Consider the following 11,475-nt stretch of genomic DNA (forward strand, 5'->3'; position numbering starts at 1 on the left):
GAGTTTATATGGGTGGGCGGTCCCGCACATGGGCGCCCCACACCATGGCCGATGTTAGAAGTATGGCGAAATAATGAAATGGAGGGTCGGCTTGGTGGTGGTCGAAGCCCCCACCATGGGCGAGCAACCATATATATTGACGGGCGGTTTGGTGGAGAAGGCATCAAGTGAAAAAGTTCAAGTCTTGGACGTGCGAGCAAGGTATGCGAGCTGCAGGCTTGGGTGAATAGGTGGAAGGGCGAAGTGCAGGCGGCGGTCAAGGCCGAAGCACGGAGCCGAGGCAAGAGCATAGTCATGTAGAACTGCAGGGCTAGCGGGCAGCGTAACCGCAGGCGAGTCGATGGGTTAGTTCGCAGGTCTGTAGGCGGGTGGAACCGCAGGCGAGTCGATGGGTTAGTTCGCAGGTCTGTAGGCGGGTGGAACCGCAGGCGAGCAGGTGGTATAATTGCAAGTCGGGGGGACAATTGAATGATAGGTGGGCGGGCACACACGGGAGTGCGACGAGTCAAACAAAGAGCGCCACGATGAGTTGGGCGAGGCGACACGCCGGGTGGGCGGTGCACCCGCAGCTTGTGTATGCGGGTCGAGTTGAGGTGAATGACGGGTAGGAGTGCCCAGGTAGACGGTGTGCGACCTGCGAGTTGGTGATACGGTCGTTCGGCGAGCGGGCAGGAACGCCCCAGGTGAGCCACAGGTGACCTGCGAGTCGGGTGAAACGACAGTTCGTGCGTGTGTTGGGTTGGCATGGTGTAGGCAGGCCGCGGGTTGTGCGCCGGGTGGGCAACACGACCTGACAGCGCTGCACGAGCTCGACCTAACGATAGGCGTGGGCGAACGAAGGTTGAACGACGGTGAACAGTGAAGGTGGCCCGTGGGCACCTTTGCCTGGTGAAAGGCGAGGCTGCACGGTGGTGCAAGTCGGTTGTAAAAGTTAGCAGGTTTTTGAGAGTTGGAACTTGGGGTTCCTCTCCAACTGCGAGTTTTATGTAAATTAAGATTGTCATTATTATTGTGGGCAGACTCATATTGCAGGGAGTTGCCCCTCCCATTATTTATCCGTTGTGCACTTATGTTAAAATGATAATGATGATGAATGTTTTATAAATGTTTTCCGCTGTGCTTACGAAGATAATACTTGGAAATTGAAAAATAAACTAAGTATGGAATGTTAGGCGTAGTCCACACTTGTGAGTATTGTTAAAAAGAAAACGGGTGGTGGTGCCACACCCCCCTTCGTGCGGTTGGAAGAGTACCGCCAAGGTAGGGGCGTGACAGTTGGTATTAGAGGTATTGATACGTGACAAAGAAGTCTGAATACTTGACATTTGTGACAGGTGATTCAGGTTACAAGTGGATTCAGTTGAAGTTTTGGGTTTTGAAGGCTGATGACTGTTGAAGGTGAAGCAGGTATCGAACACTTGCTGAACGAATGAAGATGGTCGAAAGAGCATTTCAAAAGCTGAAAGACATGGGTGATTATTGGAAAGAAGAAACACAGAAACGCTATGAAGCTTTTGTACAAGAGTGGGAACCCTTGATACATATAGGAAGCAAGATAACAGATTTGTGGGAAGACTTGAATAATCTTCATGTGAAGGCTGATGAACTCAAGGGACTTGATGAAGAGATCCAACAGGGTGATCTTAGGCTCCAAGAACTCATGGATGAGAGAGTTCGGTTGAGGGAGAAAAGCACCATGGCGGAAGCAAAAGTCAAGGAGCTTGAGGACGAGATAAAGAAGGACTTTCTTGGTAGAAAGGCCGTTGTGATAGAGCAAGATGAGCTCGATTACATTGACAGACTTGGGGACTATCACCGAAACATTCAGCCAGATGTTTGGAGGCTTAGTTCACTTCGTATAGAAGGAGTCAATGGGTGCTTGATTGGTGCACTTAAGCAGGGAGCGATGGAGGACAAGCTTGAAGGAATTCAAGCAGAACCAGGATCGAATTGCTTAGATGAGCCAAACAAGGGGTTGAAGTACCTTAAGAAGGAAGTCAGGTCGAAGCACAAGTCGATAGACTCTTCTGAGGTCGAATTATTGAAGAAGGTTGTTGAAGTAAGACGCAAGATCAAGCCGAAAGAGGATGGGGATGCCTTGAAGCTGAGTTTTGTGCAGGTGACCATATGTGGCAAGAGATTTGTAGCTTTGGTGGACACGGGAGCTACTCATAGTTTCCTTAGTAGGAAAGCAGCAAAGTCTTTTGGGAAGAAAGCTGAAATGGGAAGAGAGTGGAGTGCTTTCAAAGCAGTAAACTCTACCATGAAAGTTGTGACTGGTGTGATGGAGAACACTCAGGTGAGAGTGGGCTCTTGGTTTGGAAAGTTGGACTTGAGGATTGTGGACTTGGATGATCATTCTATGGTGCTGGGGCAAGACTTTTTGAAGGTTGCACAAGCCATACCAATGGTGGACTAGGACATTCTCTTGATTACAGCTGAAGGGAGAACTTTGTTGGTTTCGATGAATAGAAGGAGTTGCTTGGGGTATAGACCAAGGATGGCTTCTATGACTTTGTATCCAAAAGATCCGAATGTGAAGCATGTTGATGTGGAGCAAAGAGGACTTGGGTGTATGACTCAAACAACGAAGGAAGGGAAGTTAGTAAACTTCGTTGCAAGAGCTAGAAGGAAAGATGAGGGTGGAAAATCAATTTCACACATCTTGAGACACTTGACAGGAGCATCTTCTACCAAAGATCTTCACAATGGAGTTGCAGATGAAGGAAGTTCGAATACTTCTTCAGTGGCAGTGGTTGGGGAAGATTACACAGGCAGAGATCTGGCTGGCATAATGGAGTTTTGTAGGTATGCCATGGGCATATATGACTTTCAGTTGACGAAAGACAAGCTTGAGAAGCTTGGGTGTACACATGAGGAGGTTGGAGCTGTGCACAAGTACTTGAAGACACAACATCAATCTGATACATGGGTGGATGAGAGTCAGGGAGGGAACTTCCTGGCCCTCCTTTCTCGATAGACAACCTTGGAGGTAGGTTGGTGCAGTGACCTTAACACTTAGAAGGGTTGCACCACCTTGGCAAGGGGCCTTGGGAGGAGGCTTCTTTATTTGACAGGTTGATGATGTTGGGATGTATGCGACTGCATAGCAACACATTGGCATTAGCATCATGGACAACATGTTGCAGATGGGATGGGCATACCATGGACCTGAGCATGGCTTATTTTGGATAGATTCTTGATCGAGTTGAGATTGTGACAGGATGCTGAGAAACAACTGACGGTGGCATGGAGAAGGTACATTCTCATGGGTTGAGCATTACGGTTGGATTAGCTACCCAACTAGTTCGATGACATGGGGGCATGCAGTGCGCCGAGTTTGTGTCAGATAGATGTCTTGGTTTTGACTAAGATGTTGTGTTGGATGGAGTATTATGCAGAGATTCACATGATGGACGACACATGATGGAGATAGTTGTATTACATATGTTGCAGGGATGTTTGCAATATATGAACTGGTAGAAGTCATGGATCAAGGAGACTTCCTGTTTATGGGGACATAGACCGATGGTTTATGCGACATTGAAGTGAAGGCAGGCAGTATGGGCATCTTGGGATGTTGGAGCTGGTAGCACTTTGCGACAGTGGTTGATTGACAGTCTTGGTGACAAGATGGTTGCCAAGATGGAGAATTGCCGAGGACGACAATGACTTTAGGTGGGGGAGGATGTAAAGCCCTCGAGTCATCATCGCAAAGTTGGCGAGTCGAGCGCGTTGGGCGAACGCGTTTAATCGACGAGTTGGCAGGCGCGCGACGAGTTGGTCGCACATAACTGACGAGTCGAGGGGTGCGTCCGAACAATGAGTCGGGCCAATCGAACGAGCCAAGGAGTGTTGCACGAAGTGATGTGCGAAAATGACTGAGTGTTGGTGGGTGATGAGTTTATATGGGTGGGCGGTCCCGCACATGGGCGCCCCACACCATGGCCGACGTTAGAAGTATGGAAAATTAACGAAATGGAGGGTCAGCTGGGCGGTGGTCGAAGCCCCCACCATGGGTGGACAACCATATATATTGACGGGCGGTTTGGTGGAGAAGGCATCAAGCGAAAAAGTTCAAGTCTTGGACGTGCGAGCAAGGTATGCGAGCTGCAGGCTTGGGTGAATAAGTGGAAGGGCGAAGTGCAGGCGGCGGTCAAGGCCGAAGCACGAAGCTGAGGCAAGAGCATAGTTGTGTAGAACCGCAGGGCGAGCGGGCAGTGTAACCGCAGGCGAGTCGGCGTGGTAGTTCGCAGGTCGGTGGGCGGGTGGAACCGCAGGTCGAGCGCGGTATAAACGCAGGTCAGGCGGACAACTGAACGATAGGTGGGCAGGCACACATGGGAGTGCGAGGAGTCAAAAAACGAGCGTCACAACGAGCTGGGCGGGGCGGCACGTCGGGTGGGCGGTGCGCCCGCAGCTTGTGTACGTGGGTCGAGTCGAGGTGAACGGTGGGTAGGAGCGCCCGGGTAGACAGTGGGCGACCCGCGAGTTGGTGATACGATAGTTTGGCGAGCGGGCAGGAATGCCCCGGGTGAGCGACGAGCGACCCGCGAGTTGGGTGAAATGACAGTTCGTGCGTGTGTTGGGTTGGCATGGTGTAGGCAGGCCGCGAGGTGTGCGCCGGGTGGGGGACACGATTGGGCAGCGCTGCACGAGCTCGACCAAATGATAGGCGTGGGCGAACGAAGGTTGAACGACAGTGAATGGTGGAGGTGGCCTGTGGGCACCTCTGCCCGGTGAAAGGCGACGCTGCACGGTGGTGCAGGTCGGGTGTAAAAGTTAGCAGGTTTTTGAGAGTTGGAACTTGGGGTTCCTTTCCAATTACGAGTTTTATGTAAATTAAGATAGTCATTATTGTTGTGGGCAGACTCATATTGCAGGGAGTTGCCCCTCCCATTATTTATCCGCAGTGCACTTATGTTAAAATGATAATGAGGATGAATGTTTTATAAATGTTTTCTGTTGTGCTTATGAAGATAATACTTGGAAATTGAAAAAATAAACTAAGTATGGAATGTTAGGCGTAGTCCGCACTTGTGAGTATTGTTAAAAATAAAATGGGTGGTGGTGCCGCACCCCTCTTCGTGCGGTTGGAAGAGTACCGCTAGGGTAGGGGCGGGGCGTGACATAGATGCTCCTGCGACACCACCCCGACGACTGACTTGGTGCATCCGTGGAGCCATGAACACAACTGGTGTAGACAAACTTAGTTGGGGTGACGAAACTAGGGTAAAACCAATGATGTAACTAGACACAGACACAATTGATATGACCAGAAATCGAACCTGAAGACGATAAGAGTGGAGGGGTGATATTTTAGTAGTGTAGATACCAGAATGGGAGGGAGGGTGAAACGTTGTCAACCAAGAACAAAGTAAACAACCCTATACCCCTGTGAATGGACGCTTCGTTTTGACAATGAAATTGCAATTGGGAGGAACGAATATTTCACTGTAGCAACAAACCTTGGGAAAGCTAGGCCTGTAATACTTTTAGAACTAGATTAAAAATTTGCTCGAGTACCATACGAGGATCAGACATCTAAATGAAATTCCCGTAGAATTGACAATTTGGGAGGGCGCAAAAGGCAACACAACAACCAGTTCAAAAAGACTCGTCAGACATCTAAATGAAATTCCCGTAGAATTGACAATTTGGGAGGGCGCAAAAGGCAACACAACAACCAGTTCAAAAAGACTCGTCGCTGTGTTGTGTAGTAAGAGAACAAAAAACATGGGCACCTGCAATAACCTGCCAAGCTACGAAACAAAAAAGATACACAATAACCCGTGAATTGGCAACAAACACTGAAACAAGGAGGTAAATATATAGACAGACCCTCACCAAATTCACAAAGCACCAACGAAATGCTACCGTCAACCTCTGTAATCCTGGAAACCCTCGTGAAAATTTGCGACTCTGGGGCTAAACTCCAACACTTATAAAGACAACCCATGACTAGGGGATCAAATGGGCGGAAAACACTGCTTGAACAATCAGAGGCCAAAGAGGGACAAGTGTGCTTTGTGGCATGCACATTAATAGTTGCATTAAACACCCACTGCATATGAACCTTCCTCTGAAATGCATCCATGATCAAACACAAAAGCGAGAGACTTGAAACGAAGAGAATGTGATACAAAAAACCCTCTCCCACCACTTGCTTGCATTTAAGGCGATTTGACAAAACCTGCTGTGGTTGATCCAAAAGACAGTAGGGTCGCCACGCGTGGGTCAGTGTCGGACAAGTGGTGACGTTGACACACCTCCATGCCAATCATGCGGGGTGACGCCACCCCATTAGGGTTGATTTATTTCTACTTTATATATATATATATATATATATATATCACTTGGTTTCAATTAACAATTTTCTTTTTGAGTTTTTAAAATTAATATTATGGACTTTTAATTTCTATTTATAGTTTTTAAAATTAATCTTTAAGGACTTCCACTTTTAATCCTAATTTTTTATATTATGTATTTTATTTTTTTGAAAAATAAATATTATCTATGTTACATATCTATCTTGTCTATGTAGTTATCTTGTCTATGTAGTTATGTACTTAAAATAATACTAAAATTTATTTCAAAGCATATCTATATTGTAGATAAATGTCTTTCGGATTAATCACATCATTAGGATTAATGTGTTTCATCTTCCGGACAAGGTGAGAAAATTAGTCAATCATAACATGGATGCATCATCTGTTGGTGATTAATTAATCAGGAAAAATCCAAAACAAGAAGGAATAATTAATTAAAAAATCAAAATTTTAGTTATAAAATAGCTATTAGGGAGCATAATTATATTACATATTCATAATGGATAATAATACTATATGGTTCAAGATTAGCTTACAAGGTCATATTTAAGAATGGGACATAAATTAATGAGGGGTTAAAAATGGGTTAAAAATGAGTTATAATTATTTATGTCCCATTCTTAAATAAGACCTTGTAACCTAATCCTACCCATATAGTATTATTATCCATTATGAATATTTAATATAATTATGCTTCCTGATAGCTATTTTATAACTAAAATTTTGATTTTTTAATTAATTATTCTTTACTGCGGTTTTGGATTTTTCCTGATTAACTAGTTTTCAACAACGATGCATCTATGCTATTTATTCTTGAAGATTGACTGATTTTTAGACCTTGGCCTGAGGATGAACCACCACATTAGTCGTGGACCCAATCCCAATGATGTGCTATTTATTCTTGAAGATTGACTGATTTTCTCACCTTGCCTTGAGGATGAATCACATTAGTTGGTTTGAAACGTGGACCCAATCCTAATAATGTGATTAATTCGAAAAACATTTATCTACAATATGGATCATAAAGTCTTAGATCTAACATATCTATATTGTTTCAAAACATATCTATATTTTAGTTGTATTATTATACCTGGCTGGTTATATTGTAATTGCTTTTTAGTCAAAAAGCAATTTTTTTTTTTAATGAATCATAAAAGTCTTAGATCTAACATATCAATATTGTTTCAAAACCTATCTATATTTTAGTTGTATTATTATAAGTGGCCGGTTACATTGCAATTGCTTTTCGACTAAAAAGCAATTGATTTTCTGTTTTATAATTTTTTGTAAAGTTTTATAATGTTTAAGAAAATTACCAAATTAAAATAATTTTTTCTGAAAATTTGAAATTTAGAATTTCAAAAATTCTAATATTTAATTGGTCTAAACTGTCTGTTTTATAATTTTTTGTAAAGTTTTATAATGTTTAAGAAAATTACCAAATTAAAATCATTTTTTCTGAAAATTTGAAATTTAGAATTTCAAAAATTCTAATATTTAATTGGTCTAAACTGTCAATGGGACAATTTTATGGGGTTTTATTTACAATCTTCAGATATGAAAAATGTATTAAAAAATAAAAAATCTATTAAAAAATAAGAAATCTTTTTCACCTGCATGGAGTATAAAGTAAGTAGATATTGACTTGTTCGTTTCAAAACATTTAAATATCAGATTTTGATACTTAAATTCGATAGTGACACGGTTCTAAAGAATTATTTTTCTATACATGAAAAACATATTACAAACAACTATTTTATTGGTGATGGTTGCTCTGATGTGTCGAGCCTCCGTGAGCTTTATTGCTGCCAAAGGACACTGGCCAATGGAGACACCATTTTTTTTAATTGTGGATTTCTTTAATGATTTAAAAGATTTGTACGTGGTAAAAGGGACATTATTTAGTCTTTGGGAATTTGACATATATTTCTTCTCGTAATTCTCATTTATTTATATAAAGAAAAAGTTTAATGTGCATGTTGATCATATTCTTTGAGGTTTCTCCTAAGTTGATTTATTTTTTTAACTCAAGTTTTTCTAATTTCTGTGGCTAGATATTTATCTAGTTTTTGACAAGTTCGAATTTATAAACATGGTACGAAGAACTTAAAGCCACACTATCTATATAGGTTTTCACCTAGTTGTAATCACAATATTCTTTTATGAATTTGAAAAAAATATAATTAGCAATTGCCTCTAAAGGTTCAAAGGTACACCAAAAAAATATAAGATTTGGGAAGTTCATCTCACTATGAACAAGACTTACTGCTAAATGCATCCACATAAGCTTTGCCGAACTCTCCAATGCAAGTGCCACGAGGCAAGCCCACTATTGACAAACTATGCATGAGCATAAAGCAGTGACAAACCTTGCCCCTTGTTATGGTCAGTTACATGTCTTTTCTCCACGACACATTTGCACCACTCCCAGATTGCCATTAGGGGGCGAGATCGATCTCCATCAAAGTCATAGAGTCCAAGTACTTACAAGTTGTGCAAAATAATAATTCCATTATTACAAATATATAACTGCAACTATTACATTTGAATTGAGACCTTTATCTCTTTAAACACCTTAATTAGCATAAAAAAAATGATATATATATACGAAATAATATATCATAAAAATAAAAATGGAAAATATAAACATATAGCTTGAGTGAACGTAATGGTTAAGAACATGTATTTCCTCCTAAAGGTCACAGGTTCAAAACCAAAGGTGGGTAGAGTATGCATGCCTTTTTAAACTTGGCAGTCATATGTGGAAATTATGTGGAATGGGGCACCAAAGGTGGGTAGAGTATGCATGCCTTTTTAGACTTGGCAGTCATATGTGGAAATTATGTGGAATGGGGCTGAACTACATATCTGGATGATGAGCATCTTATGATGGAGCACCCATAATGACAAATGTACTGGTTTTTTTTATATATAATGCTATCGTTTATGATGAACATCTTATGATGGAGCACCCATAATGACAAATGTACTAGTTTTTTTTTATATATAATGCCATCGTTTTTTTCACACTGAAAAAATGGGCACTCATACACCAATTTGGTGTTTGGCTTGGCCATGACCTTAAAATTGGATAATAATAATTAACACATTAAATATTACTGATCTTATTATTGACAAGCACTAATATAACCAATCCTTTTAATTTTTTTTTTAAACAAATACATATATCAACCCAATTTTTTTTAAACAAACATATATATAAAAAGCTAACCACTAACTAATAGAAAAATTAATATTCCCCTTAGTATTTTTATTAACACAAGACTATCTTTATTAACACATATAACCATAAAAATATCCTTCTTAAGGCGAAATAATACTTCCATAAATATTCTTATCAATGCAAGAATATCCTTATTAACGCACAAGAATATCCTTATTAACACACAAGAATATCCTTGTTAACACAAAAGCGTGAGAATATCCTCATTAAATCAAAAAATATTTCTATCAATATTCTTATGAAGGCACAAGAATATCCTTATTAACACACAAAAGCGTGAGAAGATCCTTATTAAATCAAAAAAATACTTCTATCAATATTCTTATTATCTCAAGGCTATCCTTATTGACAGAACCATGAGAATATCTGTATTAACGCAAAGAATTTAGATAATGTCTGTCTTCTTATTAACTGAAGGCTATCCTTATTGACAGAACCATGAGAATATCTGTATTAACGCAAAGAACTTTGGTAATGCCTGGAGACTTATATACTCTCCAACCAACATAATAATTCCATATTCGATAAGATCATTGATGTTGCAACGTAGAGATATAAGTTGTAAGTTGGCATGGGACATAATAACAGATGTTGGTGAGAGAGACACATGGTAAAATCATTACTAATATTATGATTATTTCATAAGACTTCCTTGTAACACAATAAACATTCATCAACTTGTGTTATTCCAGGTTGCGTTTCTCATGCAAGGAGATGTGGCACGTGTATATTTGTTTTTCGCTTTGAATTTTTCATAAGGCTTGAGAAAGTTGGACATATTTGAGGTGAAAAAATGGGGAACAAGAAATTCATGAGAGCTCTCAAGGCCATGAAGCCTCTAGGCCTTATGAGTAATGATGTCTCTCCAGTCCTGAAGGGTTTGTTGAAGGGATACTTGCATTTTAAAGTTGTATACATCTATGTATACTATTTGTTGCATTTTGATTTTGGGCGTTATCGTATATGATAATGAGTTGCCTTTCATAGAGGTCGCAAGCTACAAAGTTTTGGTAGATGTTGTGTTTGAGTCGCGGGAAGAACAGGTTCAACGAGAGGTATGCACTATGTCTCTATATATGCATATAAAGACTACTCTACCGACGACTAAGACCAATGATCGACGAGTAGGTTCATTGGAGTGGTTGCTAAATTTGAAATTTCTAGAGTCAATGTGATCCAAAATGGATTTTGGATAGATTCCTAAGTCTAAGTGTTCCTCACTGAGGAAAATGAAAGCCCAAGGGAGTTCCTGGAACTAGCCCCATTGTAGAGATCGTCTCATTCTGAATCTCCTGCAACTTGAATGGGCAAAAACTGACTTAGGATGTAGAAGTTATCACAAAATGAAGCTGCCCTTTTTCCTTTGGAAAAAAAGGCAAAATCCCCTAAAAATGGGTCCTAAAAGCCCTCTAAGTCTTCAAAATCTCCTAAAAGATCAAAACCATCGCAAAAGGAGAAGTTTTAGAAATATCAGACTACACTATCAGAAGGCAAAAACACAAAGAAATGACCAAAAACAGGCCTATCGGAGGCTTAAACCAACAATGAACAGGAGTCATCGGATTTGGCCGATCAATGGTCTAGATCTGATCGGCAAATCGCAATTGGCGGCGACAGACGGAGGATATCAGAACATGTTATATGATTATTGCGATCGCGATATCGCAATCGGCGATTACAGTGGAGCGCTTACCAAATGGCCCGAGGCTTATGCGAGATGCGATTGCGACAAGTCGCATCGCAATATCGCATCGGAGCTACACAAAAGAGCGACTATATATATATATATACATATACATATACATATACATATACATATATGCGATGCAATGCAATAGCCGAACCCGATAGAGTTATAAACAATATGCCATAAATTTTGAAATCCGCCCAAAGGCATTTTCT

The sequence above is a fragment of the Pinus tabuliformis genome, chromosome 8 (genome assembly GCF_031772625.1).
Source record: "Pinus tabuliformis cultivar Carrire ecotype Pingquan chromosome 8, CPIR1, whole genome shotgun sequence".
Lineage (NCBI taxonomy): Eukaryota > Viridiplantae > Streptophyta > Pinopsida > Pinales > Pinaceae > Pinus > Pinus tabuliformis.